Consider the following 27,218-nt stretch of genomic DNA (forward strand, 5'->3'; position numbering starts at 1 on the left):
ACCCAGACCATCCCCTGTTCCTTTTCTGGGATGAGGAGGAGAGGGATGAGGAGGAGAGGGGAGAGGAGGACAGGGGGAGAGGAGGAGAGGGGGAGAGGAGGAGAGGGGGAGAGGAGAGGTGGAGAGGAGGAGAGGGGAGAGGAGGACAGAGATGAGAGGAGAGGGGGAGAGGAGGAGAGGGATGAAGAGGAGAGGGGAGAGGAGGAGAGGGGAGAGGAGGACAGGGATGAGGAGGAGAGGGGGAGAGGAGGAGAGGGATGAGAAGGAGAGGGGGAGAGGGATGAAGAGGAGAGGGGAGAGGAGGAGAGGGATGAAGAGGAGAGGAGGAGAGGGATGAGGAGGAGAGGGGGAGAGGAGGAGAGGATGAGGAGGAGAGGGGAGAGGAGGAGAGGGATGAGGGGAGAGGAGGAGAGGATAAGGAGGAGAGGGGGAGAGGAATCAGGAGAGGGAAGAGAAGGAGAGAGCTGTTATCTCTTGCCTGGTCCCCCTGTTTCAGTCCTTATTTACATACCCTCCCCTCAGAGCCTAATGAGGGTTTGGGACATCTAGCCCCGCCGCATCCCACCCCTCCCCACCCCCCATTCCCGGCCCCAGCTTTACCCCCCGCAGAAAGACACTTGTTCTGGAGAGCTCACCTGCTGAGATCAGGGAGGATGAGTGCTCTGGGAGGGATCCCCCCTGAAGCCAGCCCCCCCTCTCTCCACCCCCCACCCCCCCAACCCCCCACCACGCAGCCGGCTCCCTGTGACGCCTCTGAACTTTTCCACCGGGGCCTGATTGAACAGCTACCCAGCTTGTGGCAGTCGGAGAACCTCACCCCTTTCCTTTTCCTTTAATACCCCCATCCCTCTCCCCTTTTCTCCCCCTTTAATACCCCCATCCCTCTCCCCTTTTCTCCCCCTTTAATACCCTCATCCCTCTCCCCTTTTCTCCCCCTTTAATACCCCCATCCCTCTCCCCTTTTCTCCCCCTTTAATACCCCCATCCCTCTCCCTTTTCTCCCCCTTTAATACCCCCATCCCTCTCCCCTTTTCTCCCCCTTTAATACCCCCATCCCTCTCCCTTTTCTCCCCCTTTAATACCCCCATCCCTCTCCCCTTTCCTTCCCCCTTTAATACCCCCATCCCTCTCCCCTTTTCTCCCCCTTTAATACCCCCATCCCTCTCCCCTTTTCTCCCCCTTTAATACCCCATCCCTCTCCCCTTTCTTCCCCCTTTAATACCCCCATCCTCTCCCTTGGGAGTGGGGGGGCTGTCTCGCCCTCGTAGCTGCTCAGCAGGTGAGGCCCCGGCAGGGCACACCGGGGAGTCTGTCTGCGTCCTCCCTCAGGTGGGATGGTTGGAAGACAGATTTCCGCTGTGCTGAACACGTCCCTGTTACCTCTGTTGCGTACTGAATTAAATACAATACCGTGTCTGTCAAGCACAGGCATGGCGGTTGAGGTGTGGGTGGGCCCGGAGAAAGATGAGTGGGCATGTTTCTACGGAGGGGGCAAGCGTCTATCGCATTACTGTAGGTCCAAAATGTGGGCAGCGTTAATTAGAGCAGTAATGGATTGCCACTTGAGCACCTTTCTATCATGGCTGGTGAGGGAAATCATTGATAGATCTGGAGCAAAAAACGTAGGCAAGTGGAAAAAACGAAACGAAAATTACACACGAACCGTGACGCACTGAGCCCTTTCATGAATAGGACTGTCGCCTGATTATAATTGTGTTGTTCTGTAGAGCTGGATTATTGTCATCGCTCTCCTGTTTTGCTTTTCCGCACCGTCTAATTCTCCTTCTAGTTTCTTCCGTGGATGCCATGACACGGTTTCTGCTCTCAGCCAACTGCCACAGCGTTACCTCAGACAGACATGGACTAAAGACCTTCAGACAGCGGTTTGTTTAACATAGTGTCGTAGTCTCGCTCAGGTGGCTGAGCGGTTAGGGAATTGGGCTAGTAATCAGAAGGTTGCCGGTTCGATTTTTGCTGTGCAAAAATTAAGTTGTGTCCTTGGGCAAGGCACTTCACCCTACTTGCCTCGGGGAATGTCCCTGTACTTACTGTAAGTCGCTCTGGATAAGAGCGTCCGCTAAATGACTAAATGTAAATGTAGTCTATTATGCTTCTTAAGTGGGATAAATGTTCTTTAGAAGGCTTGAGGTGAAGTGTAGCAGACGTACGTTTTAATCTTCCAAGAAACACAAACTCAAAATACTTCTCAAATTTGATCCTTCTGTTGACTCTGCTAGAGGATTTGCTCATGCCCGCTGACATCCGCTGACAAATAGATTGTGACACTTGGCATCTGTCAGAGGGACAAACCAACTCACGTCTTCATTCTTCGCCATGCAGATAAGAAACGATCACCTGCTCATTTGAATGTCACAGCACAGCACAGCTCCTCCTCGCTCTCACACGGCTGTTCCTGCGCCTGGGTGTAATTTCACAGGTGCTTACTGGTTGGTGGCACAGTAATTTAGACATGATAGCCCCAGAGAAGTACACTGTGGGGTACACATAGGCGTAAATGGGGGCATTTACGCTATGTTCAGATGCGCAGTGGGCAGCTCATTACAGACCTAAGGCTTGACAATGACCGTGAGAGATAAATATGTTCACGCCAACACAGCAGAACCTGTTATTGAGTATTCAAGGAACTATTTCCCTTTGTCGGGATTGTACTTATTTATACGAAATGGTATGTGTAGATTGTGTGTTCAATTCTACGAAAAAACTGTAATGGTTCAATTTATTTTCTTCCTTGCCTTGAGTGTCCTGTAATTCGATTGTATTGCTGATTTGATTCTCCTTGTTGCCTTTTCAGGAAGTCAATAATATATCTAGTGTTAGCTGTTAATTGATCAGTCATCAGCTTCATTTAGTTTCATACATGCGATGCATGTTTTTTCTAAATTAGTCTTCATTGTGCTGACTCAGGTCTTTCCAAGTCCTGAGAGAACCTTCCTCCGCCCCTCCTCCCCACCTCCCCCCTCCTCTTCCTCGATCACCTGACTGTGGTGATTCTGTCTGTCAAAGCACTGTTCCAAAGTCCCTCATTCAATTCAGCCGACTCCATCAGGCATGTACTGCACACAAGAGGTGTGTACCAGTTTGGAACACACTAAGAACATCATCTTGCATACAAAGTTTACTGAGGACATTTGACAAATCAGCACAATAACGTTTCAAACGGGCTGTCAGCATACTGCATATAAAAACTCCCCTGAGATTAAATGCATCAATTGCAACTGCGTTTTCAAGTCACTATTCCATTGCCCCCTTTCACCTGTATTACAACCGTGAAATATGGTCCCTCCCTCCCCCCCTCCCTCCCTCCCTCCCTCCCTCCCTCCCTCCCTCCCTCCCTCCCTCCCTCCCCCCCCTCCCTCCCTCCCCCCCTCCCTCCCCCCCTCCCTCCCTCCCTCCCCCCTCCCTCCCTCCCTCCCCCCCCTCCCCTCCCTCCCTCCCTCCCTCCCCCCCCCCCCCCCCCTCCCTCCCTCTCTCTCGCTAGGCATTGCTTGCGTGTGGATTTACGTAAAAACTCAACACCTTTGTAAAGGGTCTGGATCTTAGCCATGCATCAACTCAAGGTTTTTTCTATTCATTGCTGTTACCATGAGAAAATGTATTAGGCTAGCATGAACATTAATTAACATTTTTAATGAAATATAGGCACTTACTCCTCCCTCTCTCGAGCTTCAGAGCCATGCTTGTCTTGTCTGATGTCTGAAGCGCTCTCAGATCAAGTCAAAGGTCATTGCACCATTGTGATTGGATAATAAGGAACCAATGAATGATAAGCATCATTCAAATAATGAAATCACAGATTTTCTATTGGTTTAGACCCAGAAATATGCAATGTACATTCCAATGGACGCCAGGTCTGAAGGGGTTAAGGCGGAAACATACCATGCTTTGTAGTAATGCATCTGTTGATAACCGTAATTAAAGAAGTGGTTAGTTACAGTCAAGATATCTATGATTTGGCCTCTGAGAAAGTGATTCTTGCAGTACGTCACCATGGTTACTTGAGCAAATACGTGTCCAATAATGAACAGTTCATAGGAGAACGTGTTATGAACAGCACTGAAGTGGTCCAAAGTTCCGAAGAAAAAAAAAACAATCTTCTAGAATGGAAAGTAAAGTGTAGTGGTTGGGGAACTAAACACCACCAATGTGCCTTGTATCTTGTGACAGTTTCAAAACAGCAGTTTATTACCAGGGAAGAAAACCTTCAAGTGTACACCATTTGTAAAGGCGTTGACAGGAAGGTGAAAATTATGTTAATACAGATGTAACACAGCCGTAGCTTCCCTGAGTAGTGCGCCGTATGCTGACTGAATGTTGGATGGTACAAAAGCGTATAATTAAAATGGCCTGAGTTTGATTCTTGTAATGCCAAACCTATCCAGAATATTAAGCCTTATTTTATGCACCGCTGTTTTTCTTTGTTATGGTCACAAAATAAGTGTCAAGCGTGGGGAACTTGCTACATTTGCTTAGTCAACAGATCCACTTCGCAAAGTGTTGACATCAACAGGAAGAGGAGGGCATGGATCCCAATAACACGCCACCACAGTTGGAACTTGGACCTGAGTTGCACTGACACATCAGGTGCCTGAGAGACTGTCAGGGTGAGAGACAGTTGAAACGAGAACACTTGTGCCCTGACGCCAGAGATCATAAATCACAACTCTCAAGTCCGAGTCTGCGTTCGAGAGTCGAGGCGATTCAGAAATCCATTTTGATTTCTCCTGCGGCAGCAGAAGATAAATCAATATGACCACTCTCATACTTATCATGTAAAAGAGCAAGGAAGTGTACCCCATAAATCTCCGGTGGGCTGGCGTGTTTTTCCCTCCCCTCTGCAGGGAGACCAGGATAGAAACGAGGCCTGTGCCGAACCCTCCTCACTCCATGTTTTACCACAGAGCTGCCAAGCGCCGCTTTGAAGTCTGAGATGCAGCTGTTTACCAAGACAATCGTACAAGAACACAATCCCCCTGTACACCAGCCCATGACATGGCAGGCTTTGATTCATCTCTTCTGAGTTGTGTTCAGACTTATAACCAGCAAGGCAAAAACTATTTTTCAAAGCTTAGTAAAAGGAATATCTTTGAACATTATAAAAATCTTACAGCTTTTTCAGAATAGAACACAATATATTTCGAGGTGATGGATGGACTGACGTTTCCTGAAATAATAAACCATGTTAACAGAGAATACTGACACTGACTTTCTCGGAAACTAAAAAAACAAAGTACGTTAAGCAAGAAGTATAACGTATTCGGGCCACTCAAGTCTCAGACATTTTCTTAAGAATATGAAAATGCATTATAATGAGGTTGGAGTATTTCACGGGCTAAAATAGAAGCGTTAATGAGGAACCTTGATTGGCTCTTCTGTTCTTGTCTAGCGAAAAGGTTACGCTTTACCAACACCATAGTTCACAGCTATTGTAAGCCCTACTACCACCACCCCAAGCACCTTGCGTGGAGGGATAACAATAGCAGGTTTTAGAGGACAGTTTGAGGACAAATTGTAAGATGATGAAAACCACAGGAAAACATAGGCAGAGATGTGGTGTTTTGCACAAGGCACTAGCGGCGTTGGGGAGGTACGGTACCAGGAGCTTGGGCACGGCGGAGGCAGAGAGAGAGGCACAGAGAGAGAGGCAGAGAGAGAGGCAGAGAGAGAGGCACAGAGAGAGAGGCAGAGAGAGAGGCAGAGAGAGAGAGGCCTTGAGCAGATGTAGACAGACGAACACAAGGGAGGATGAGGGCTGCAGATCTGCGTAAGGAGGTCCTCTAATCAAGGCCAAGTCATCTTGATTAAATCAGTTGTGCTTTGAAATGGGGTTATGCATATTGGGAACGAGTGTGACAAGGGGCTTATGAACCACACATCTCGACATCTTTAAAAGTGACTTTTTAATTTCCTTGCCCCCTTTTGTGTTTTCGCTCACCCCTCCCTCCCTCTAGCTCGCTCCATCTGGCCCTCCCTCTCCGTCCATCCCTTTCTCTCTCTCTCTCTCTCTCTCTCTCTCCTCTCTCTCTCTCTCTCTCTCTCTCTCTCTCTCTCTCTCTCTCTCTCTCTCTCTCTCTCCCCCCCTCCCTCCCTCCCTCCCTCCCTCCCTTCCTTCCTTCCTCCCTCCCTCCCTCCCTCCCTCCCTCCCTCCCTCCCCTCCCTCCCTCCCTCCCTCCTTCCCTCCTCCCTCCCTCCCTCCCTCCCTTCCTTCCTCCCTCCCTCCCTCCCTCCCTCCCTCCCCCTCTCTATTCCTCCCCCATGGTAGTACTGTGAGGTAGGATCAAGGTGGTGTTCTCATTTGCTCCGCACATTCCATTCTTCCATTCATTCTCTCTGGAATATTCTATTAGCATCTTCCACGGCTGAGATATTCCTTTAGTATTCTCCAACACTCTCTCTCTCTCTTTTTTTTTGTCATCTCACACATTCCATCTTGCTTTGTTACTTTCCTTCTTTGCTGCTCTCCTAATTTTCACTCTATCTTTCTCCCATTCTTTCTCTCTCTTTCTCTGGTTGTTTCTCTGGCTGCACAGTATGTAGTGGGTAGATCTTGTACCAAGATACATTTATATGTAATTTGTTTGGCTTCCGTTTCTTCAGAACTTATTGAATATTCTCTTAAACCTTTGAACAAAAGGCCGCTTGAACAGATCGGGAATTCGTAAGTGTGACAAAAAAAAATTACCCTGACAACATAATGGACGATCTACATGACAGGCTGTCTTTGAGAATCAGAAAGAAAAACCACTTCTGTCTCTCAAGAAAAAGGCTACTGATTAAAGTGTGACACTGAGACCTCTCTCTGTGGGAGTCCAGCCTCAGGGAAACGTCACAGTCACCTTGCCAAACCCCCGGACATAAAACCTTAGCTCACATCAGCATTCAACAAGCATCTGGGACCAAACAGGATCAGTAGCATCTTAGTCGTCATCTTTGATGTGATGTTTACGATCTTTGATGTGTTGTTTGTACAGAGAGTAATCCCTAACCCACCCAAAATAAAACCCCCAAAAACTTGCGAAGAAAGAATCGCGTCAGACCTAGGTGAGTGTGTGCCCCCTAAACAACAGCTGTGTCCTCGCCTGCAGTCGGGAAGAGAGGCTCGAGGGGTGATCTGTGTCAGACGGGTCGATTAGCTGGTGTCTCTGAACACGGGATGTAATGATAAAGCCATGAATATGGAGTGCTGGAATGTTCCCCCACCGATCCATATTCTACACCTGGCCACTGGAGAGGTTGTCTGCCCAGACACACCTGCTGGCAGCCAGCGAGGAGCCAGAGAATCAGGGGCACTGAGAGCAGGATTAGACAGGCAACTTGCTGGCTTTCTGTCTCCACCTGTGAGTCTGTACCGGCCGACTCTGCCTCAAAACTTCCTCCTTCCAACAACAGCGTTGGATTCAAGAATCATCACAAACTGACCGCTCGCGTTCAACGGGGTCAAAATATTGTGAGAATAATATAACCAAGGTGGTCCTTTTTTTGTTTTTTTTTGTACTCCGAGTTCCTTCAGGCTTTCTCTCCTGCTAAAGATTTGATGATCTTCCATTGATTGGAGTCACTAAATCCCAGGTAAGACTGTGTGAAGTGTGGGCTGCCTAAATCTCCTGATAGGCGCAGGCATTAACACAGAAAGGGAACACAAAGGCCATAGCCTCCTGTATTATCTCCCCCTCACAGAGAGAAGACATGGAACATTAATCACTGGCAAAGCTACCTGGACCCTGCAAGGAAAACACACACACACACAGAGAGATACACAACAACTGACAGAAACCCAGACAAACATAATACTAAACTGTATTAAGTGGCAGTTGCTTTATTTGCCTTGGAATGTGTTTGATCCCAAATGACTTACGGGCCTGACCTTCACTGTGTATAATGTAACTGAGGATTAATGGACAGAATGGATTAATAGATCAAATTAATGTTTTATTGGCTGTGTAATTACAGTAATGAGTCAATTCGGGTCAGAGATGCTGAGTCATCAGAACCTGTTGTGAGCGGATTATGCTCTTTTGCATATTTTTCCAATTAAACATTGTTGTCATGCCTGGTCTTGGGTCTAAGAATAGGAATCATTAAATCCCTCATTACAATCACTAAGAGTGACATGGTTCTAGAGTGAGATGTAGGGTAACTAGCCATGGGTACGAATTAGCAAATAATTAATGAAGTAGACATTACATTTGCACAAAGTGCAACTTTCATATATTATGCATGCGGTTTGCATATTCAATGTTTTTTCAACACACTGCATTGTGCTTCATTTTCTATGCAACAACATCAGCTCAGTGTCTTTTCAGACGGCGAAAAACCATGTTCTGCTTTTCAAATGCCCAGGACATGCTAACCACAACACATTTAAAGTAACTTTTAAGACAAACAATAAACTGTCGCACAATGATTGTTTTCCCAAACCCATATTCACTAAAGCTCAGTGTAATTATATAGGAATGGTACACTGTGGGATGCTGAGTTTATGTAAAGTGATGAGGAATGAGCTTCTTATAAAGACCTTGCCTGGGGCTGCAGTGTGGATTTATGTCCTGCTCCATGGAACGACTCTCTCCCCAGATACTGGGAGGGAGGGGGGAGGGAGGGAGGAAAAGATGAGAGAGGGAGGGAGGGGGGAAGAGAGGAAGGGATGGAGGGAGAGAGGTAGAGGGAGGGAAGGAGAAGGAAAAGGACAAATGCACTAGAATTTAATAAGGTGTTGTCACAGCAGATAGGCCCTATATCAGCTATGCAGAGACGAGGGGGAGCTCTGCCAACTGGGCTGAATCCAGCTCTGTTCCTCTGGTGCTTCTTGAGGTGCTGAAGGCCCCTCCTGGACTACCTACCTGCAGCACACACGTCACATCAACCCTCACCCTGCTGTCCCGGTCTCATTCTCTCTCATTCAGCCTCAGATCCACAACAAGAGCTTCAAACTCCCATCTTGATCTGTCAGACCAACCCAAATCCTTCAACAAACCCCTGCAAGCCCAAAATTGCATCACGTGAATACTGTACTGAAGGTCTGATCTGATAAGGAGTATCGGCCATTCATCTGCGTCATTCAACACGCGTCAATCATACTCGTCATACAGATTTGACAGCAGCTCTTGATCCTTCATCTGCTCCAGTGGCGCAATCGGTTAGCGTGCGGTACTTATAAGACAGTAATCTGCAGAGCGATGCCGAGGTTGTGAGTTCAAGCCTCACCTGGAGCATAGATATTTGGTTGGTCTTTACATTGTACATCATATGGAACTGAGTTCTTGGATTATGGGTTTCAATAACCGAATTTTACTCATCAACGCACCTGTATTTCCTCTTGAAATGTGAAATTGGGAACTGAAACATCACATTTCTAGGTCTTCAAGTCTTCTACCTCTTTCATTGGTTTTCCATTTTTTCAATGTTCTGAACACGCGGCAATCATACTCGTTTTACAGATTTGATAGAGGCTGCTTGACCTTCATCTGCTCCAGTGGCGCAATCGGTTAGCGCGCGGTACTTATAAGACAGTAATCTGCAGAGCGATGCCGAGGTTGTGAGTTCGAGCCTCATCTGGAGCATAGAAATTTGGTTGGTCTTTACATTGTACATCATATGGAACTGAGTTCTTGGATTATGGGTTTCAATAACCGAATATTAATCATCAACGCACCGGTATTTCCTCTTGAAATGTGAAATTGGGAACTGAAACATCACATTTCTAGGTCTTCAAGTCTTCTACCTCTTTCATTGGTTTTCCATTTTTTCAATGTTCTGAACACGCGTCAATCATACTCGTCGTACAGATTTGACAGCAGCTCTTGATCCTTCATCTGCTCCAGTGGCGCAATCGGTTAGCGCGCGGTAGTTATAAGACAGTAATCTGCAGAGCAATGCCGAGGTTGTGAGTTCGAGCCTCACCTGGAGCATAGATATTTGGTTGGTCTTTACATTGTACATCACATGGAACTGAGTTCTTGGATTATGGTTTTCAATAACCGAATATTACTCATCAACGCACCGGTATTTCCTCTTCAAATGTGAAATTGGGAACTGAAACATCACATTTCTAGGTCTTCAAGTCTTCTACCTCTTTCATCGGTTTTCTATTTTCTCAATGTTCTGAACAAGCGTCAATCATACTCGTCATACAGATTTGACGGCAGGTCTTGATCCTTCATCTGCTCCAGTGGCGCAATCGGTTAGCGCGAGGTACTTATAAGGCAGTAATCTGCAGAGCGATGCCGAGGTTGTGAGTTCAAGCCTCACCTCGAGCATAGATATTTGGTTGGTCTTTACATTGTACATCATATGGAACTGAGTTCTTGGATTATGGGTTTCAATAACCGAATATTACTCATCAACGCACCAGTATTTCCTCTTCAAATGTGAAATTGGGAACTGAAACATCACATTTCTAGGTCTTCAAGTCTTCTACCTCTTTCATTGGTTTTCCATTTTTTCAATGTTCTGAACACGCGTCAATCATACTCGTCGTACAGATTTGATAGGGGCTGCTTGACCTTCATCTGCTCCAGTGGCGCAATCGGTTAGCGCGCGGTACTTATAAGACAGTAATCTGCAGAGCGATGCTGAGGTTGTGAGTTCGGGCCTCACCTGGAACAACTGATGTTTAATCAATCTTTGATCTGTACATCGATATCAACAGAGTTCTTGAAACAAGGGTTTTCAATTTCAGAACAATACTAATAAAATAGCCCAATGAGTTGGAACACATTTATATCTCACCGATTGTCTATCCCTTTTCAATAGTTTTCTATTTTCTAAGTGGATTTCCGAACTGCGTCGCGTGAATACTGTACTGAAGGTCTGATCTGATAAGGAATACCATCTACTCAACTGCTCCAGTGGCGCAATCGGTCAGCGCGTGGTACTTATAAGACAGTAATCTGCAGAGCGATCCTGAGGTTGTGAGTTCGAGCCTCACCTGGAGCAACTGATGTTTAATCAATCTTTGATCTGTACATCGATATCAATAGAGTTCTTGAAACAAGGGTTTTCAATTTCAGAACAATACTAATAAAATAGCCCAATGAGTTGGAACACATTTATATCTCACCAATTGTCTATCTCTTTTCAATAGTTTTCTATTTTCTAAGTGGATTTCCGAACTGCGTCACGTGAATACTGTACTGAAAGTCTGATCTGATAAGGAATACAGTCTATTCAACTGCTCCAGTGACGCAATCGGTTAGCGAGCGGTACTTATAAGACAGTAATCTGCAGAGCGATGCCGAGGTTGTGAGTTCAAGCCTCACCTGGAGCATAGATATTTGGTTGGTCTTTACATTGTACATCATATGGAACTGAGTTCTTGGATTATGGGTTTCAATAACCGAATATTACTCATCAACGCACCTGTATTTCCTCGTGAAATGGGGAACTGAAACATCACATTTCTAGGTCTTCAAGTCTTCTACCTCTTTCATTGGTTTTCCATTTTTTCAATGTTCTGAACACGCGTCAATCATACTCGTCGTACAGATTTGATAGGGGCTGCTTGACCTTCATCTGCTCCAGTGGCGCAATCGGTTAGCGCGCGGTACTTATAAGACAGTAATCTGCAGAGCGATGCTGAGGTTGTGAGTTCGAGCCTCACCTGGAGCATAGATATTTGGTTGGTCTTTACATTGTACATCATATGGAACTGAGTTCTTGGATTATGGTTTTCAATAACCGAATATTACTCATCAACGCACCGGTATTTCCTATTCAAATGTGAAATTGGGAACTGAAACATCACATTTCTAGGTCTTCAAGTCTTCTACCTCTTTCATCGGTTTTCTATTTTCTCAATGTTCTGAACACGCGTCAATCATAGTCGTCGTACAGATTTGACAGCGGCTCTTGGTCCTTCATCTGCTCCAGTGGCGCAATCGGTTAGCGCGCGGTACTTATAAGACAGTAATCTGCAGAGCGATGCCGAGGTTGTGAGTTCGAGCCTCACCTGGAGCATAGATATTTGGTTGGTCTTTACATTGTACATCATATGGAACTGAGTTCTTGGATTATGGGTTTCAATAACCGAATATTACTCATCAACGCACCTGTATTTCCTCTTGAAATGTGAAATTGGGAACTGAAACATCACATTTCTAGGTCTTCAAGTCTTCTACCTCTTTCATTGGTTTTCCATTTTTTCAATGTTCTGAACACGCGGCAATCATACTCGTTTTACAGATTTGATAGAGGCTGCTTGATCTTCATCTGCTCCAGTGGCGCAATCGGTTAGCGCGCGGTACTTATAAGACAGTAATCTGCAGAGCGATGCCGAGGTTGTGAGTTCGAGCCTCACCTGGAGCATAGAAATTTGGTTGGTCTTTACATTGTACATCATATGGAACTGAGTTCTTGGATTATGGGTTTCAATAACCGAATATTACTCATCAACGCACCGGTATTTCCTCTTGAAATGTGAAATTGGGAACTGAAACATCACATTTCTAGGTCTTCAAGTCTTCTACCTCTTTCATTGGTTTTCCATTTTTTCAATGTTCTGAACACACGTCAATCATACTCGTCGTACAGATTTGACAGCAGCTCTTGATCCTTCATCTGCTCCAGTGGCACAATCGGTTAGCGCGCGGTACTTATAAGACAGTAATCTGCAGAGCAATGCCGAGGTTGTGAGTTCGAGCCTCACCTGGAGCATAGATATTTGGTTGGTCTTTACATTGTACATCACATGGAACTGAGTTCTTGGATTATGGTTTTCAATAACCGAATATTACTCATCAACGCACCGGTATTTCCTCTTGAAATGTGAAATTGGGAACTGAAACATCACATTTCTAGGTCTTCAAGTCTTCTACCTCTTTCATCGGTTTTCTATTTTCTCAATGTTCTGAACACGCGTCAATCATACTCGTCATACAGATTTGACAGCAGCTCTTGATCCTTCATCTGCTCCAGTGGCGCAATCGGTTAGCGTGCGGTACTTATAAGACAGTAATCTGCAGAGCGATGCCGAGGTTGTGAGTTCAAGCCTCACCTGGAGCATAGATATTTGGTTGGTCTTTACATTGTACATCATATGGAACTGAGTTCTTGGATTATGGGTTTCAATAACCAAATTTTACTCATCAACGCACCTGTATTTCCTCTTGAAATGTGAAATTGGGAACTGAAACATCACATTTCTAGGTCTTCAAGTCTTCTACCTCTTTCATTGGTTTTCCATTTTTTCAATGTTCTGAACACGCGGCAATCATACTCGTTTTACAGATTTGATAGAGGCTGCTTGACCTTCATCTGCTCCAGTGGCGCAATCGGTTAGCGCGCGGTACTTATAAGACAGTAATCTGCAGAGCGATGCCGAGGTTGTGAGTTCGAGCCTCATCTGGAGCATAGAAATTTGGTTGGTCTTTACATTGTACATCATATGGAACTGAGTTCTTGGATTATGGATTTCAATAACCGAATATTACTCATCAACGCACCGGTATTTCCTCTTGAAATGTGAAATTGGGAACTGAAACATCACATTTCTAGGTCTTCAAGTCTTCTACCTCTTTCATCGGTTTTCTATTTTCTAAATGTTCTGAACACGCGTCAATCATACTCGTCATACAGATTTGACAGCAGCTCTTGATCCTTCATCTGCTCCAGTGGCGCAATCGGTTAGCGCGCGGTACTTATAAGACAGTAATCTGCAGAGCGATGCCGAGGTTGTGAGTTCAAGCCTCACCTGGAGCATAGATATTTGGTTGGTCTTTACATTGTACATCATATGGAACTGAGTTCTTGGATTATGGGTTTCAATAACCGAATATTACTCATCAACGCACCTGTATTTCCTCTTGAAATGTGAAATTGGGAACTGAAACATCACATTTCTAGGTCTTCAAGTCTTCTACCTCTTTCATCGGTTTTCTATTTTCTCAATGTTCTGAACACGCGTCAATCATACTCGTCATACAGATTTGACAGCAGCTCTTGATCCTTCATCTGCTCCAGTGGCGCAATCGGTTAGCGTGCGGTACTTATAAGACAGTAATCTGCAGAGCGATGCCGAGGTTGTGAGTTCAAGCCTCACCTGGAGCATAGATATTTGGTTGGTCTTTACATTGTACATCATATGGAACTGAGTTCTTGGATTATGGGTTTCAATAACCGAATATTACTCATCAAAGAACCTGTATTTCCTCTTGAAATGTGAAATTGGGAACTGAAACATCACATTTCTAGGTCTTCAAGTCTTCTACCTCTTTCATTGGTTTTCCATTTTTTCAATGTTCTGAACACGCGGCAATCATACTCGTTTTACAGATTTGATAGAGGCTGCTTGACCTTCATCTGCTCCAGTGGCGCAATCGGTTAGCGCGCGGTACTTATAAGACAGTAATCTGCAGAGCGATGCCGAGGTTGTGAGTTCGAGCATCACCTGGAGCATAGAAATTTGGTTGGTCTTTACATTGTACATCATATGGAACTGAGTTATTGGATTATGGGTTTCAATAACCGAATATTAATCATCAACGCACCGGTATTTCCTCTTGAAATGTGAAATTGGGAACTGAAACATCACATTTCTAGGTCTTCAAGTCTTCTACCTCTTTCATTGGTTTTCCATTTTTTCAATGTTCTGAACACGCGTCAATCATACTCGTCGTACAGATTTGACAGCAGCTCTTGATCCTTCATCTGCTCCAGTGGCGCAATCGGTTAGCGCGCGGTACTTATAAGACAGTAATCTGCAGAGCAATGCCGAGGTTGTGAGTTCGAGCCTCACCTGGAGCATAGATATTTGGTTGGTCTTTACATTGTACATCATATGGAACTGAGTTCTTGGATTATGGGTTTCAATAACCGAATATTACTCATCAACGCACCTGTATTTCCTCTTGAAATGTGAAATTGGGAACTGAAACATCACATTTCTAGGTCTTCAAGTCTTCTACCTCTTTCATTGGTTTTCCATTTTTTCAATGTTCTGAACACGCGGCAATCATACTCGTTTTACTGATTTGATAGAGGCTGCTTGATCTTCATCTGCTCCAGTGGCGCAATCGGTTAGCGCGCGGTACTTATAAGACAGTAATCTGCAGAGCGATGCCGAGGTTGTGAGTTCGAGCCTCACCTGGAGCATAGAAATTTGGTTGGTCTTTACATTGTACATCATATGGAACTGAGTTCTTGGATTATGGGTTTCAATAACCGAATATTACTCATCAACGCACCGGTATTTCCTCTTGAAATGTGAAATTGGGAACTGAAACATCACATTTCTAGGTCTTCAAGTCTTCTACCTCTTTCATTGGTTTTCCATTTTTTCAATGTTCTGAACACGCAACAATCATACTCGTCGTACAGATTTGACAGCAGCTCTTGATCCTTCATCTGCTCCAGTGGCACAATCGGTTAGCGCGCGGTACTTATAAGACAGTAATCTGCAGAGCAATGCCGAGGTTGTGAGTTCGAGCCTCACCTGGAGCATAGATATTTGGTTGGTCTTTACATTGTACATCACATGGAACTGAGTTCTTGGATTATGGTTTTCAATAACCGAATATTACTCATCAACGCACCGGTATTTCCTCTTGAAATGTGAAATTGGGAACTGAAACATCACATTTCTAGGTCTTCAAGTCTTCTACCTCTTTCATCGGTTTTCTATTTTCTCAATGTTCTGAACACGCGTCAATCATACTCGTCATACAGATTTGACAGCAGCTCTTGATCCTTCATCTGCTCCAGTGGCGCAATCGGTTAGCGCGCGGTACTTATAAGACAGTAATCTGCAGAGCGATGCCGAGGTTGTGAGTTCAAGCCTCACCTGGAGCATAGATATTTGGTTGGTCTTTACATTGTACATCATATGGAACTGAGTTCTTGGATTATGGGTTTCAATAACCGAATTTTACTCATCAACGCACCTGTATTTCCTCTTGAAATGTGAAATTGGGAACTGAAACATCACATTTCTAGGTCTTCAAGTCTTCTACCTCTTTCATTGGTTTTCCATTTTTTCAATGTTCTGAACACGCGGCAATCATACTCGTTTTACAGATTTGATAGAGGCTGCTTGACCTTCATCTGCTCCAGTGGCGCAATCGGTTAGCGCGCGGTACTTATAAGACAGTAATCTGCAGAGCGATGCCGAGGTTGTGAGTTCGAGCCTCATCTGGAGCATAGAAATTTGGTTGGTCTTTACATTGTACATCACATGGAACTGAGTTCTTGGATTATGGTTTTCAATAACCGAATATTACTCATCAACGCACCGGTATTTCCTCTTGAAATGTGAAATTGGGAACTGAAACATCACATTTCTAGGTCTTCAAGTCTTCTACCTCTTTCATCGGTTTTCTATTTTCTCAATGTTCTGAACACGCGTCAATCATACTCGTCATACAGATTTGACAGCAGCTCTTGATCCTTCATCTGCTCCAGTGGCGCAATCGGTTAGCGCGCGGTACTTATAAGACAGTAATCTGCAGAGCGATGCCGAGGTTGTGAGTTCAAGCCTCACCTGGAGCATAGATATTTGGTTGGTCTTTACATTGTACATCATATGGAACTGAGTTCTTGGATTATGGGTTTCAATAACCGAATTTTACTCATCAACGCACCTGTATTTCCTCTTGAAATGTGAAATTGGGAACTGAAACATCACATTTCTAGGTCTTCAAGTCTTCTACCTCTTTCATTGGTTTTCCATTTTTTCAATGTTCTGAACACGCGGCAATCATACTCGTTTTACAGATTTGATAGAGGCTGCTTGACCTTCATCTGCTCCAGTGGCGCAATCGGTTAGCGCGCGGTACTTATAAGACAGTAATCTGCAGAGCGATGCCGAGGTTGTGAGTTCGAGCCTCATCTGGAGCATAGAAATTTGGTTGGTCTTTACATTGTACATCATATGGAACTGAGTTCTTGGATTATGGATTTCAATAACCGAATATTACTCATCAACGCACCGGTATTTCCTCTTGAAATGTGAAATTGGGAACTGAAACATCACATTTCTAGGTCTTCAAGTCTTCTACCTCTTTCATTGGTTTTCCATTTTTTCAATGTTCTGAACACGCGTCAATCATACTCGTCGTACAGATTTGACAGCAGCTCTTGATCCTTCATCTGCTCCAGTGGCACAATCGGTTAGCACGCGGTACTTATAAGACAGTAATCTGCAGAGCAATGCCGAGGTTGTGAGTTCGAGCCTCACCTGGAGCATAGATATTTGGTTGGTCTTTACATTGTACATCACATGGAACTGAGTTCTTGGATTATGGTTTTCAATAACCGAATATTACTCATCAACGCACCGGTATTTCCTCTTCAAATGTGAAATTGGGAACTGAAACATTACATTTCTAGGTCTTCAAGTCTTCTACCTCTTTCATCGGTTTTCTATTTTCTCAATGTTCTGAACACGCGTCAATCATACTCGTCATACAGATTTGACAGCAGCTCTTGATCCTTCATCTGCTCCAGTGGCGCAATCGGTTAGCGCGCGGTACTTATAAGACAGTAATCTGCAGAGCGATGCCGAGGTTGTGAGTTCAAGCCTCACCTGGAGCATAGATATTTGGTTGGTCTTTACATTGTACATCATATGGAACTGAGTTCTTGGATTATGGGTTTCAATAACCGAATATTACTCATCAACGCACCTGTATTTCCTCGTGAAATTGGGAACTGAAACATCACATTTCTAGGTCTTCAAGTCTTCTACCTCTTTCATCGGTTTTCTATTTTCTCAATGTTCTGAACACGCGTCAATCATACTCGTCATACAGATTTGACAGCAGCTCTTGATCCTTCATCTGCTCCAGTGGCGCAATCGGTTAGCGTGCGGTACTTATAAGACAGTAATCTGCAGAGCGATGCCGAGGTTGTGAGTTCAAGCCTCACCTGGAGCATAGATATTTGGTTGGTCTTTACATTGTACATCATATGGAACTGAGTTCTTGGATTATGGGTTTCAATAACCGAATATTACTCATCAAAGAACCTGTATTTCCTCTTGAAATGTGAAATTGGGAACTGAAACATCACATTTCTAGGTCTTCAAGTCTTCTACCTCTTTCATTGGTTTTCCATTTTTTCAATGTTCTGAACACGCGGCAATCATACTCGTTTTACAGATTTGATAGAGGCTGCTTGACCTTCATCTGCTCCAGTGGCGCAATCGGTTAGCGCGCGGTACTTATAAGGCAGTAATCTGCAGAGCGATGCCGAGGTTGTGAGTTCGAGCCTCACCTGGAGCATAGAAATTTGGTTGGTCTTTACATTGTACATCATATGGAACTGAGTTCTTGGATTATGGGTTTCAATAACCGAATATTAATCATCAACGCACCGGTATTTCCTCTTGAAATGTGAAATTGGGAACTGAAACATCACATTTCTAGGTCTTCAAGTCTTCTACCTCTTTCATTGGTTTTCCATTTTTTCAATGTTCTGAACACGCGTCAATCATACTCGTCGTACAGATTTGACAGCAGCTCTTGATCCTTCATCTGCTCCAGTGGCGCAATCGGTTAGCGCGCGGTACTTATAAGACAGTAATCTGCAGAGCAATGCCGAGGTTGTGAGTTCGAGCCTCACCTGGAGCATAGATATTTGGTTGGTCTTTACATTGTACATCACATGGAACTGAGTTCTTGGATTATGGTTTTCAATAACCGAATATTACTCATCAAGGCACCGGTATTTCCTCTTCAAATGTGAAATTGGGAACTGAAACATCACATTTCTAGGTCTTCAAGTCTTCTACCTCTTTCATCGGTTTTCTATTTTCTCAATGTTCTGAACAAGCGTCAATCATACTCGTCATACAGATTTGACAGCAGCTCTTGATCCTTCATCTGCTCCAGTGGCGCAATCGGTTAGCGCGAGGTACTTATAAGGCAGTAATCTGCAGAGCGATGCCGAGGTTGTGAGTTCAAGCCTCACCTCGAGCATAGATATTTGGTTGGTCTTTACATTGTACATCATATGGAACTGAGTTCTTGGATTATGGTTTTCAATAACCGAATATTACTCATCAACGCACCAGTATTTCCTCTTCAAATGTGAAATTGGGAACTGAAACATCACATTTCTAGGTCTTCAAGTCTTCTACCTCTTTCATTGGTTTTCCATTTTTTCAATGTTCTGAACACGCGTCAATCATACTCGTCGTACAGATTTGATAGGGGCTGCTTGACCTTCATCTGCTCCAGTGGCGCAATCGGTTAGCGCGCGGTACTTTTAAGACAGTAATCTGCAGAGCGATGCTGAGGTTGTGAGTTCGGGCCTCACCTGGAACAACTGATGTTTAATCAATCTTTGATCTGTACATCGATATCAACAGAGTTCTTGAAACAAGGGTTTTCAATTTCAGAACAATACTAATAAAATAGCCCAATGAGTTGGAACACATTTATATCTCACCGATTGTCTATCCCTTTTCAATAGTTTTCTATTTTCTAAGTGGATTTCCGAACTGCGTCGCGTGAATACTGTACTGAAGGTCTGATCTGATAAGGAATACCATCTACTCAACTGCTCCAGTGGCGCAATCGGTCAGCGCGTGGTACTTATAAGACAGTAATCTGCAGAGCGATCCTGAGGTTGTGAGTTCGAGCCTCACCTGGAGCAACTGATGTTTAATCAATCTTTGATCTGTACATCGATATCAATAGAGTTCTTGAAACAAGGGTTTTCAATTTCAGAACAATACTAATAAAATAGCCCAATGAGTTGGAACACATTTATATCTCACCAATTGTCTATCTCTTTTCAATAGTTTTCTATTTTCTAAGTGGATTTCCGAACTGCGTCACGTGAATACTGTACTGAAGGTCTGATCTGATAAGGAATACGGTCTATTCAACTGCTCCAGTGGCGCAATCGGTTAGCGCGCGGTACTTATAAGACAGTAATCTGCAGAGCGATGCCGAGGTTGTGAGTTCGAGCCTTACCTGGAGCAACTGATGTTTAATCAATCTTCGATCTGTACATCGATATCAACAGAGTTCTTGAAACATGTGTTTTCAATTTCAGAACAATACTAATAAAATAGTCCAATGAGTTGGAACACATTTATATCTCACCGATTGTCTATCTCTTTTCAAAAGTTTTCTATTTTCTAAGTGGATTTCCGAACTGCGTCACGTGAATACTGTACTGAAGGTCTGATCTGATAAGGAATACCGTCTATTCAACTGCTCCAGTGGCGCAATCGGTTAGCGCGCGGTACTTATAAGACAGTAATCTGCAGAGCGATGCCGAGGTTGTGAGTTCGAGCCTCACCTGGAGCAACTGATGTTTAATCAATCTTTGATCTGTACATCGATATCAATAGAGTTCTTGAAACAAGGGTTTTCAATTTCCGAACAATACTAATAAAATAGCCCAATGAGTTGGAACACATTTATATCTCACCAATTGTCTATCTCTTTTCAATAGTTTTCTATTTTCTAAGTAGATTTCCGAACTGCGTCACGTGAATACTGTACTGAAGGTCTGATCTGATAAGGAATACCGTCTATTCAACTGCTTCAGTGGCGCAATCGGTTAGCGCGCGGTACTTATAAGACAGTAATCTGCAGAGCGATGCTGAGGTTGTGAGTTCGAGCCTCACCTGGAGCAACTGATGTTTAATCAATCTTCGATCCGTACATCGATATCAACAGAGTTCTTGAAACATGTGTTTTCAATTTCAGAACAATACTAATAAAATAGCCCAATGAGTTGGAACACATTTATATCTCACCGATTGTCTATCTCTTTTCAATAGTTTTCTATGTTCTAAGTGGATTTCCGAACTGCGTCACGTGAATACTGTACTGAAGGTCTGATCTGATAAGGAATACCGTCTATTCAACTGCTCCAGTGGCGCAATCGGTTAGCGCGCGGTACTTATAAGACAGTAATCTGCAGAGCGATGCCGAGGTTGTGAGTTCGAGCCTCACCTGGAGCAACTGATGTTTAATCAATCTTCGATCTGTACATCGATATCAACAGAGTTCTTGAAACATGGGTTTTCAATTTCAGAATAATACTAATAAAATAGCCCAATGAGTTGGAACACATTTATATCTCACCGATTGTCTATCTCTTTTCAATAGTTTTCTATTTTCTAAGTGGATTTCCGAACTGCGTCACGTGAATACTGTACTGAAGGTCTGATCTGATAAGGAATACCGGCCATTCAACTGCTCCAGTGGCGCAATCGGTTAGCGAGCGGTACTTATATGACAGTAATCTGCAGAGCAATGCTGAGGTTGTGAGTTCAAACTTCACCTGGAGCATTGATATTTGGTTGGTCTTTACTTTGTACATCATATGGAACTGAGTTCTTGAATTATGGGTTTCAATCTCAGATTATTACTCATCAACAAACCGGTATTTCCTCTTCAAATGTGAAATTGGGAACTGAAACATCACATTTCTAGGTCTTCAAGTCTTCTACCTCTTTCATCGGTTTTCTATTTTCTCAATGTTCTGAACATGCGTCAATCATACTCGTCGTACAGATTTGACAGCGGCTGTTGGTCTTTCATCTGCTCCAGTGGCGCAATCGGTTAGCGCGCGGTACTTATAAGACAGTAATCTGCAGAGCAATGCCGAGGTTGTGAGTTCGAGCCTCACCTGGAGCATAGATATTTGGTTGGTCTTTACATTGTACATCATATGGAACTGAGTTCTTGGATTATGGGTTTCGATAACCGAATATTACTCATCAACGAACTGATTTTTCCTCTTCAAATGTGAAATTGGGAATTGCAACATCACATTTCTAGGTCTTCAATTCTTCTACCTCTTTCATTGGTTTTCTATTTTCTCAATGTTCTGAACACGCGTCAATCATACTCGTCATACAGATTTGACAGCGGCTCTTGGTCCGTCATCTGCTCTTGTGGTGCAATCGGTTAGCGCGCGGTACTTATAAGACAGTAATCTGCAGAGCGATGCCGAGGTTGTGAGTTCAAGCCTCAACTGGAGCAACTGATGTTTAATCAATTTTTGGTCTGTATATTGATATCAACAGAGTTCTTGAAACAAGGGTTTCAATTTCAGAACAATACTAATAAAATAGCCTAATAGTTTTTCCAAAGTAAAATGGTGAGTTGGAACACAGTTATATCTCACCAATTGTTTATCTTTTTCAATAGTTCTTTATTTTCTAAGTGGATTTCTGAACTGCGTCACCTGAAAACTGTACTGAAGGTCTGATCTGATAAGAAATACCAGCCATTCAACTGCTCCAGTGGCAGAATCGGTTAGCGGGCGGTACTTTTAAGACAGTATTCTGCAGAGCAATGCCGAGGTTGTGAGTTCAAGCCTCATCTGGAGCATAGATATTTGGTTGGTCTTTACATTGTACGTCATATGGAACTGAGTTCTTGGATTAGGGGTTTCAATAACCGAATATTACTCATCAACAAACCGTTGTTTCCTTTTCAGATGTGAAATTGGGAACTGAAACATCACATTTCTAGGTCTTCAATTCTTCTACCTCTTTCATTGGTTTTCCATTTTTTCAATGTTCTGAACACGCGTCAATCATACTCGTCATACAGATTTGAGAGGGGCTGTTGGTCCTTCATCTGATCCGGTGGCGCAATCGGTTCGCGCGGTGCTTATAAGACAGTAATATGCAGAGCGATGCCGAGGTTTTGAGTTCGAGCCTCACCTGGAGCAACTGATGTTTAATCAATCTTTGGTCTGTACATAGATATCAAAAGAGTTCTTGAAACATGGGTTTTCAATTTCAGAATAATACTAATAAAATAGCCCAATGAGTTGGAACACATTTATATCTCACCGATTGTCTATCTCTTTTCAATAGTTTTCTATTTTCTAAGTGGATTTCCGAACTGCGTCACGTGAATACTGTACTGAAGGTCTGATCTGATAAGGAATACCGGCCATTCAACTGCTCCAGTGGCGCAATCGGTTAGCGAGCGGTACTTATATGACAGTAATCTGCAGAGCAATGCTGAGGTTGTGAGTTCAAACTTCACCTGGAGCATTGATATTTGGTTGGTCTTTACTTTGTACATCATATGGAACTGAGTTCTTGAATTATGGGTTTCAATCTCAGATTATTACTCATCAACAAACCGGTATTTCCTCTTCAAATGTGAAATTGGGAACTGAAACATCACATTTCTAGGTCTTCAAGTCTTCTACCTCTTTCATCGGTTTTCTATTTTCTCAATGTTCTGAACATGCGTCAATCATACTCGTCGTACAGATTTGACAGCGGCTGTTGGTCTTTCATCTGCTCCAGTGGCGCAATCGGTTAGCGCGCGGTACTTATAAGACAGTAATCTGCAGAGCAATGCCGAGGTTGTGAGTTCGAGCCTCACCTGGAGCATAGATATTTGGTTGGTCTTTACATTGTACATCATATGGAACTGAGTTCTTGGATTATGGGTTTCGATAACCGAATATTACTCATCAACGAACTGATTTTTCCTCTTCAAATGTGAAATTGGGAATTGCAACATCACATTTCTAGGTCTTCAATTCTTCTACCTCTTTCATTGGTTTTCTATTTTCTCAATGTTCTGAACACGCGTCAATCATACTCGTCATACAGATTTGACAGCGGCTCTTGGTCTGTCATCTGCTCTTGTGGTGCAATCGGTTAGCGCGCGGTACTTATAAGACAGTAATCTGCAGAGCGATGCCGAGGTTGTGAGTTCAAGCCTCAACTGGAGCAACTGATGTTTAATCAATTTTTGGTCTGTATATTGATATCAACAGAGTTCTTGAAACAAGGGTTTCAATTTCAGAACAATACTAATAAAATAGCCTAATAGTTCTTCCAAAGTAAAATGGTGAGTTGGAACACAGTTATATCTCACCAATTGTTTATCTTTTTCAATAGTTCTTTATTTTCTAAGTGGATTTCTGAACTGCGTCACCTGAAAACTGTACTGAAGGTCTGATCTGATAAGAAATACCAGCCATTCAACTGCTCCAGTGGCAGAATCGGTTAGCGCGTGGTACTTTTAAGACAGTATTCTGCAGAGCAATGCCGAGGTTGTGAGTTCAAGCCTCATCTGGAGCATAGATATTTAGTTGGTCTTTACATTGTACGTCATATGGAACTGAGTTCTTGGATTAGGGGTTTCAATAACCGAATATTACTCATCAACAAACCGTTGTTTCCATTTCAGATGTGAAATTGGGAACTGAAACATCACATTTCTAGGTCTTCAATTCTTCTACCTCTTTCATTGGTTTTCCATTTTTTCAATGTTCTGAACACGCGTCAATCATACTCGTCATACAGATTTGAGAGGGGCTGTTGGTCCTTCATCTGATCCGAAGGAATCTAGGCCATTCAACTGCTCCAGTGGCGCAATCGGTTAGTGCGTGGTACTTATAAGACAGTATTCTGCAGAGCGATGCTGAGGTTGTGAGTTCGAGCCTCACCTGGAGCAATGTGAAAGGAAAACCCCAAACTGTCTTGCACAGAACGAATGCTTCTCCCTGGGGTTTTTAGTATTAACTCTCAGTATGAACCCCTGGACCCTTTTACCCACAGCTCCGCGCTCAAGTCGGTGATTGACTCATCTTGGGCTCCCTGCCTTCTCACCATGTGTGAGCATATCACCCACATCGTCAACTCACAACTTTTTTGGTTTTATTACTGACTTATCAGTCTTAAGCGTATCTTTAATTATCAGTACATAGTGGTTGCAGGAAGACTGTTTTCCTTGCTCCTGTATTTCCCCCGTCATAAATTTTCTGCGTTAGTGTCGAAGCATTAATTTATAGCTCATGTTGTCAGCAGGGGCCAGGGCCTGGTGCTGGCTCTTACCATCAATCTGAATGCCCAAGGGAAACGGCCAAGTTGCATATTGTCACAATTCCAATATGTTATTTATGATGCGGAATTAAAAAGTAATGCGTATTAATGAACCATAGGGCGTAACCATGTCAACCTCTGTCATCTCTCTAAGATAAGACTTATTATTTAATGTGCAAGGAAGCGAAAAATAAAAAATTAAGAATCACTGATTGCAAGGGTTTATACTTGTCTGAGAAAACAACAACATTGGCACGCCAAGATTACTCTGAGAAACCATGTTTATCGGTTAGTGTAAGAGAAAGTACACTTGTTTAGTGAGAGTTTAATATTAGTTAAGAATAATATTGCCTTTGGCTGCCCAGATGAATGGATGGCAGGAAGTTGGTCATTTCTCCACAGAAGGCACTACAACCCTTGGATCAGGTTCACATACATTTACATTTAGTCATTTAGCAGACGCTCTTATCCAGAGCGACTTACAGTAAGTACAGGGACATTCCCCCGAGGCAAGTAGGGTGAAGTGCCTTGCCCAAGGACACAACGTCAGTTGGCATGACCGGGAATCAAACTGGCAACCTTCGGATTACTAGCCCGATTCCCTCACCGCTCAGCCAACTGACATCACTGACATGATGCCATAGACATGTTCAACTCTGCACGGTTAAAATATCATATGTCAGATGTCCTCTTAGACCTTCTTATGTTTCCACTAAAGAAATAGAGCTCTATCTACTGTTCGACACAACACAAACTTGCCCAGACCTTTTGAGCATTTGCTTGCGAGCACGTGTATTTTCATAAAAATAGCCACTGTTGAACGGTCGAATATAGAGAAAATATTTGCGTCGCGTCAGACTTCAGGAAGACTACATGCTTTGTTTACTGCAGACATCCCAACCTGCAGAGACTCATTTGGTGGCTTCACTCCAAAAATGGTGTCAGTTTCCTCAGGACATGCAGTGGCTGAGGCATGCTAGTATATCGCTGTCGTATGTTACTGTAGCACGTTACTGTGATCAATGTGATGCCATTTCCTCCACATCACTCCTCAACTTCGCTCTGTAAACACCACACCCTTAACATGCACATGAGGAGCAGAAGATTCTGCCCTGACCAAGTCCATCTGCCTTCCTGACCCATTCTCCACAGATTCTTTGATGAGACACTTTATCATGATTGATTGATTACGAATGAAGGGAGTTTTTCACTTTTCAGCGAAAGACAGGAGAATGAATTCATGCAAATGACAAAGGTGGTGATGTGGATCCAATTAATGACCTCCTTGGAATAAAATTAATCACCATAATGTATATGGCTCTTCAATAAAAAATTCTGAATCACCAGATGAGAAAGACGAAACGTATTTACATACAAAGTGCCTGTGATTTAATCCCAATCACATCTGCACACACACTTAGACACACACGCACAAATACACACACACACATGCTTAGACATACACTCACACATAACGTACATCATCTGTGGTTTTGTTCAGCTGTTTCACAATTATTAGCACCTGGGTACGTTCTAGCAAAAACAAATAGCCTTTTATTGAATTGACATGCACATGTTCAGTAGTCAGATGGCAGTTCGATTCCCAGCCGTGCCACATGACGTTGTGTCCTTGGGCAAGGCACTTCACCCTACTTGCTTCGGGGGGAATGTCCCTGTACTTACTGTAAGTCACTCTGGATAAGAGTGTCTGCTAAATGACCAAATGTAAATGTTCGGATGCCCAACATTCTGTGCAATGTGACATTTTTCAGTAAACAGCTGTCGTTGCTGTGGGTGTCATCGATATTGTCACAGTACACATGGCAACCACCCTCAGTCCATTCTGTCACAGGGACCAATGTCCATTTAGCGAGTGACCCTGCGTCACCAACCAATAATGTTTTTTTTCAGAGCTTGGTGAACAAACCCATTCGCTTTCACAGTTTCGACGTAACTGGGGATATTCAGTGATTGTTTGAACATCTGAACACACAAATGAAGTGAGTTTAACAGGGGACAGGGGCAGAGAAAACAGTATTTTGTTGATATGCTTCAATGGGAGTCAGTCCAACTGTTACCGTGTATAATTGTGGAGTGCAGTAGAGTTCCCTGCTGGCTGTCTGTTTACAGTCCATACTCCACTGTGTGGAGACAGAGGGTCACAAGCATGAAGGCTCTTTACCGTGTCATACTTAATTGGTTTGCATGAGTGTGTGTGGATGTGTATCTGTGTGCGTTTCTGCGCGATTTGTGTGCGAATGCCTGTGTACGTGTGTGTGTGTAAGTCCTGTGATGAGTCTGTCACCCTCCATCTCTTCCTCACATTGGCCTGTGTACCTCCCACACTCTCTGTATCCGAAAGCATCCCAACATCAACAGCCGTCTACGTGAGCTGACATGAAGCCAGACATGTCCTCTGCTTCTCAAACACAATATTTTACAT

General features: G+C 43.6%; 38 non-coding genes across 38 annotated transcripts; all 38 read left to right on the forward strand.

Annotated features, from left to right (window-relative positions):
* The first annotated feature begins 9,136 nt into the window (after nucleotides 1-9,136).
* trnai-uau (transfer RNA isoleucine (anticodon UAU)) lies at nucleotides 9,137-9,230 on the forward strand. The gene is made up of 2 exons: nucleotides 9,137-9,174; nucleotides 9,195-9,230. It is a non-coding gene; the product is annotated as a tRNA-Ile (tRNA).
* A 254-nt stretch (nucleotides 9,231-9,484) lies between these two features.
* trnai-uau (transfer RNA isoleucine (anticodon UAU)) lies at nucleotides 9,485-9,578 on the forward strand. The gene is made up of 2 exons: nucleotides 9,485-9,522; nucleotides 9,543-9,578. It is a non-coding gene; the product is annotated as a tRNA-Ile (tRNA).
* Nucleotides 9,579-9,832: 254 nt separating this feature from the next.
* On the forward strand, nucleotides 9,833-9,926 carry trnai-uau (transfer RNA isoleucine (anticodon UAU)). The gene is made up of 2 exons: nucleotides 9,833-9,870; nucleotides 9,891-9,926. It is a non-coding gene; the product is annotated as a tRNA-Ile (tRNA).
* Nucleotides 9,927-10,180: 254 nt separating this feature from the next.
* trnai-uau (transfer RNA isoleucine (anticodon UAU)) lies at nucleotides 10,181-10,274 on the forward strand. The gene is made up of 2 exons: nucleotides 10,181-10,218; nucleotides 10,239-10,274. It is a non-coding gene; the product is annotated as a tRNA-Ile (tRNA).
* A 254-nt stretch (nucleotides 10,275-10,528) lies between these two features.
* On the forward strand, nucleotides 10,529-10,622 carry trnai-uau (transfer RNA isoleucine (anticodon UAU)). The gene is made up of 2 exons: nucleotides 10,529-10,566; nucleotides 10,587-10,622. It is a non-coding gene; the product is annotated as a tRNA-Ile (tRNA).
* Nucleotides 10,623-10,859: 237 nt separating this feature from the next.
* Nucleotides 10,860-10,953, forward strand: trnai-uau (transfer RNA isoleucine (anticodon UAU)). The gene is made up of 2 exons: nucleotides 10,860-10,897; nucleotides 10,918-10,953. It is a non-coding gene; the product is annotated as a tRNA-Ile (tRNA).
* A 237-nt stretch (nucleotides 10,954-11,190) lies between these two features.
* Nucleotides 11,191-11,284, forward strand: trnai-uau (transfer RNA isoleucine (anticodon UAU)). The gene is made up of 2 exons: nucleotides 11,191-11,228; nucleotides 11,249-11,284. It is a non-coding gene; the product is annotated as a tRNA-Ile (tRNA).
* A 247-nt stretch (nucleotides 11,285-11,531) lies between these two features.
* Nucleotides 11,532-11,625, forward strand: trnai-uau (transfer RNA isoleucine (anticodon UAU)). The gene is made up of 2 exons: nucleotides 11,532-11,569; nucleotides 11,590-11,625. It is a non-coding gene; the product is annotated as a tRNA-Ile (tRNA).
* Nucleotides 11,626-11,879: 254 nt separating this feature from the next.
* trnai-uau (transfer RNA isoleucine (anticodon UAU)) lies at nucleotides 11,880-11,973 on the forward strand. The gene is made up of 2 exons: nucleotides 11,880-11,917; nucleotides 11,938-11,973. It is a non-coding gene; the product is annotated as a tRNA-Ile (tRNA).
* Nucleotides 11,974-12,227: 254 nt separating this feature from the next.
* trnai-uau (transfer RNA isoleucine (anticodon UAU)) lies at nucleotides 12,228-12,321 on the forward strand. Its single transcript has 2 exons — nucleotides 12,228-12,265; nucleotides 12,286-12,321. It is a non-coding gene; the product is annotated as a tRNA-Ile (tRNA).
* Nucleotides 12,322-12,575: 254 nt separating this feature from the next.
* On the forward strand, nucleotides 12,576-12,669 carry trnai-uau (transfer RNA isoleucine (anticodon UAU)). The gene is made up of 2 exons: nucleotides 12,576-12,613; nucleotides 12,634-12,669. It is a non-coding gene; the product is annotated as a tRNA-Ile (tRNA).
* A 254-nt stretch (nucleotides 12,670-12,923) lies between these two features.
* On the forward strand, nucleotides 12,924-13,017 carry trnai-uau (transfer RNA isoleucine (anticodon UAU)). Its single transcript has 2 exons — nucleotides 12,924-12,961; nucleotides 12,982-13,017. It is a non-coding gene; the product is annotated as a tRNA-Ile (tRNA).
* A 254-nt stretch (nucleotides 13,018-13,271) lies between these two features.
* On the forward strand, nucleotides 13,272-13,365 carry trnai-uau (transfer RNA isoleucine (anticodon UAU)). The gene is made up of 2 exons: nucleotides 13,272-13,309; nucleotides 13,330-13,365. It is a non-coding gene; the product is annotated as a tRNA-Ile (tRNA).
* Nucleotides 13,366-13,619: 254 nt separating this feature from the next.
* Nucleotides 13,620-13,713, forward strand: trnai-uau (transfer RNA isoleucine (anticodon UAU)). Its single transcript has 2 exons — nucleotides 13,620-13,657; nucleotides 13,678-13,713. It is a non-coding gene; the product is annotated as a tRNA-Ile (tRNA).
* A 254-nt stretch (nucleotides 13,714-13,967) lies between these two features.
* Nucleotides 13,968-14,061, forward strand: trnai-uau (transfer RNA isoleucine (anticodon UAU)). The gene is made up of 2 exons: nucleotides 13,968-14,005; nucleotides 14,026-14,061. It is a non-coding gene; the product is annotated as a tRNA-Ile (tRNA).
* A 254-nt stretch (nucleotides 14,062-14,315) lies between these two features.
* trnai-uau (transfer RNA isoleucine (anticodon UAU)) lies at nucleotides 14,316-14,409 on the forward strand. Its single transcript has 2 exons — nucleotides 14,316-14,353; nucleotides 14,374-14,409. It is a non-coding gene; the product is annotated as a tRNA-Ile (tRNA).
* A 254-nt stretch (nucleotides 14,410-14,663) lies between these two features.
* Nucleotides 14,664-14,757, forward strand: trnai-uau (transfer RNA isoleucine (anticodon UAU)). Its single transcript has 2 exons — nucleotides 14,664-14,701; nucleotides 14,722-14,757. It is a non-coding gene; the product is annotated as a tRNA-Ile (tRNA).
* Nucleotides 14,758-15,011: 254 nt separating this feature from the next.
* On the forward strand, nucleotides 15,012-15,105 carry trnai-uau (transfer RNA isoleucine (anticodon UAU)). Its single transcript has 2 exons — nucleotides 15,012-15,049; nucleotides 15,070-15,105. It is a non-coding gene; the product is annotated as a tRNA-Ile (tRNA).
* Nucleotides 15,106-15,359: 254 nt separating this feature from the next.
* On the forward strand, nucleotides 15,360-15,453 carry trnai-uau (transfer RNA isoleucine (anticodon UAU)). Its single transcript has 2 exons — nucleotides 15,360-15,397; nucleotides 15,418-15,453. It is a non-coding gene; the product is annotated as a tRNA-Ile (tRNA).
* Nucleotides 15,454-15,707: 254 nt separating this feature from the next.
* On the forward strand, nucleotides 15,708-15,801 carry trnai-uau (transfer RNA isoleucine (anticodon UAU)). Its single transcript has 2 exons — nucleotides 15,708-15,745; nucleotides 15,766-15,801. It is a non-coding gene; the product is annotated as a tRNA-Ile (tRNA).
* A 254-nt stretch (nucleotides 15,802-16,055) lies between these two features.
* Nucleotides 16,056-16,149, forward strand: trnai-uau (transfer RNA isoleucine (anticodon UAU)). The gene is made up of 2 exons: nucleotides 16,056-16,093; nucleotides 16,114-16,149. It is a non-coding gene; the product is annotated as a tRNA-Ile (tRNA).
* Nucleotides 16,150-16,403: 254 nt separating this feature from the next.
* Nucleotides 16,404-16,497, forward strand: trnai-uau (transfer RNA isoleucine (anticodon UAU)). The gene is made up of 2 exons: nucleotides 16,404-16,441; nucleotides 16,462-16,497. It is a non-coding gene; the product is annotated as a tRNA-Ile (tRNA).
* Nucleotides 16,498-16,751: 254 nt separating this feature from the next.
* On the forward strand, nucleotides 16,752-16,845 carry trnai-uau (transfer RNA isoleucine (anticodon UAU)). Its single transcript has 2 exons — nucleotides 16,752-16,789; nucleotides 16,810-16,845. It is a non-coding gene; the product is annotated as a tRNA-Ile (tRNA).
* Nucleotides 16,846-17,099: 254 nt separating this feature from the next.
* On the forward strand, nucleotides 17,100-17,193 carry trnai-uau (transfer RNA isoleucine (anticodon UAU)). Its single transcript has 2 exons — nucleotides 17,100-17,137; nucleotides 17,158-17,193. It is a non-coding gene; the product is annotated as a tRNA-Ile (tRNA).
* A 254-nt stretch (nucleotides 17,194-17,447) lies between these two features.
* trnai-uau (transfer RNA isoleucine (anticodon UAU)) lies at nucleotides 17,448-17,541 on the forward strand. The gene is made up of 2 exons: nucleotides 17,448-17,485; nucleotides 17,506-17,541. It is a non-coding gene; the product is annotated as a tRNA-Ile (tRNA).
* A 247-nt stretch (nucleotides 17,542-17,788) lies between these two features.
* trnai-uau (transfer RNA isoleucine (anticodon UAU)) lies at nucleotides 17,789-17,882 on the forward strand. Its single transcript has 2 exons — nucleotides 17,789-17,826; nucleotides 17,847-17,882. It is a non-coding gene; the product is annotated as a tRNA-Ile (tRNA).
* A 254-nt stretch (nucleotides 17,883-18,136) lies between these two features.
* trnai-uau (transfer RNA isoleucine (anticodon UAU)) lies at nucleotides 18,137-18,230 on the forward strand. The gene is made up of 2 exons: nucleotides 18,137-18,174; nucleotides 18,195-18,230. It is a non-coding gene; the product is annotated as a tRNA-Ile (tRNA).
* Nucleotides 18,231-18,484: 254 nt separating this feature from the next.
* trnai-uau (transfer RNA isoleucine (anticodon UAU)) lies at nucleotides 18,485-18,578 on the forward strand. The gene is made up of 2 exons: nucleotides 18,485-18,522; nucleotides 18,543-18,578. It is a non-coding gene; the product is annotated as a tRNA-Ile (tRNA).
* A 254-nt stretch (nucleotides 18,579-18,832) lies between these two features.
* On the forward strand, nucleotides 18,833-18,926 carry trnai-uau (transfer RNA isoleucine (anticodon UAU)). The gene is made up of 2 exons: nucleotides 18,833-18,870; nucleotides 18,891-18,926. It is a non-coding gene; the product is annotated as a tRNA-Ile (tRNA).
* Nucleotides 18,927-19,180: 254 nt separating this feature from the next.
* Nucleotides 19,181-19,274, forward strand: trnak-uuu (transfer RNA lysine (anticodon UUU)). The gene is made up of 2 exons: nucleotides 19,181-19,218; nucleotides 19,239-19,274. It is a non-coding gene; the product is annotated as a tRNA-Lys (tRNA).
* Nucleotides 19,275-19,511: 237 nt separating this feature from the next.
* Nucleotides 19,512-19,605, forward strand: trnai-uau (transfer RNA isoleucine (anticodon UAU)). The gene is made up of 2 exons: nucleotides 19,512-19,549; nucleotides 19,570-19,605. It is a non-coding gene; the product is annotated as a tRNA-Ile (tRNA).
* A 237-nt stretch (nucleotides 19,606-19,842) lies between these two features.
* Nucleotides 19,843-19,936, forward strand: trnai-uau (transfer RNA isoleucine (anticodon UAU)). The gene is made up of 2 exons: nucleotides 19,843-19,880; nucleotides 19,901-19,936. It is a non-coding gene; the product is annotated as a tRNA-Ile (tRNA).
* Nucleotides 19,937-20,173: 237 nt separating this feature from the next.
* On the forward strand, nucleotides 20,174-20,267 carry trnai-uau (transfer RNA isoleucine (anticodon UAU)). Its single transcript has 2 exons — nucleotides 20,174-20,211; nucleotides 20,232-20,267. It is a non-coding gene; the product is annotated as a tRNA-Ile (tRNA).
* Nucleotides 20,268-20,504: 237 nt separating this feature from the next.
* trnai-uau (transfer RNA isoleucine (anticodon UAU)) lies at nucleotides 20,505-20,598 on the forward strand. The gene is made up of 2 exons: nucleotides 20,505-20,542; nucleotides 20,563-20,598. It is a non-coding gene; the product is annotated as a tRNA-Ile (tRNA).
* A 237-nt stretch (nucleotides 20,599-20,835) lies between these two features.
* trnai-uau (transfer RNA isoleucine (anticodon UAU)) lies at nucleotides 20,836-20,929 on the forward strand. The gene is made up of 2 exons: nucleotides 20,836-20,873; nucleotides 20,894-20,929. It is a non-coding gene; the product is annotated as a tRNA-Ile (tRNA).
* Nucleotides 20,930-21,514: 585 nt separating this feature from the next.
* Nucleotides 21,515-21,608, forward strand: trnai-uau (transfer RNA isoleucine (anticodon UAU)). The gene is made up of 2 exons: nucleotides 21,515-21,552; nucleotides 21,573-21,608. It is a non-coding gene; the product is annotated as a tRNA-Ile (tRNA).
* A 1,630-nt stretch (nucleotides 21,609-23,238) lies between these two features.
* On the forward strand, nucleotides 23,239-23,332 carry trnai-uau (transfer RNA isoleucine (anticodon UAU)). Its single transcript has 2 exons — nucleotides 23,239-23,276; nucleotides 23,297-23,332. It is a non-coding gene; the product is annotated as a tRNA-Ile (tRNA).
* Nucleotides 23,333-24,313: 981 nt separating this feature from the next.
* trnai-uau (transfer RNA isoleucine (anticodon UAU)) lies at nucleotides 24,314-24,407 on the forward strand. Its single transcript has 2 exons — nucleotides 24,314-24,351; nucleotides 24,372-24,407. It is a non-coding gene; the product is annotated as a tRNA-Ile (tRNA).
* The last annotated feature ends 2,811 nt before the right edge of the window (nucleotides 24,408-27,218 follow it).

This window comes from Osmerus eperlanus, chromosome 18 (genome assembly GCF_963692335.1).
Source record: "Osmerus eperlanus chromosome 18, fOsmEpe2.1, whole genome shotgun sequence".
NCBI lineage: Eukaryota > Metazoa > Chordata > Actinopteri > Osmeriformes > Osmeridae > Osmerus > Osmerus eperlanus.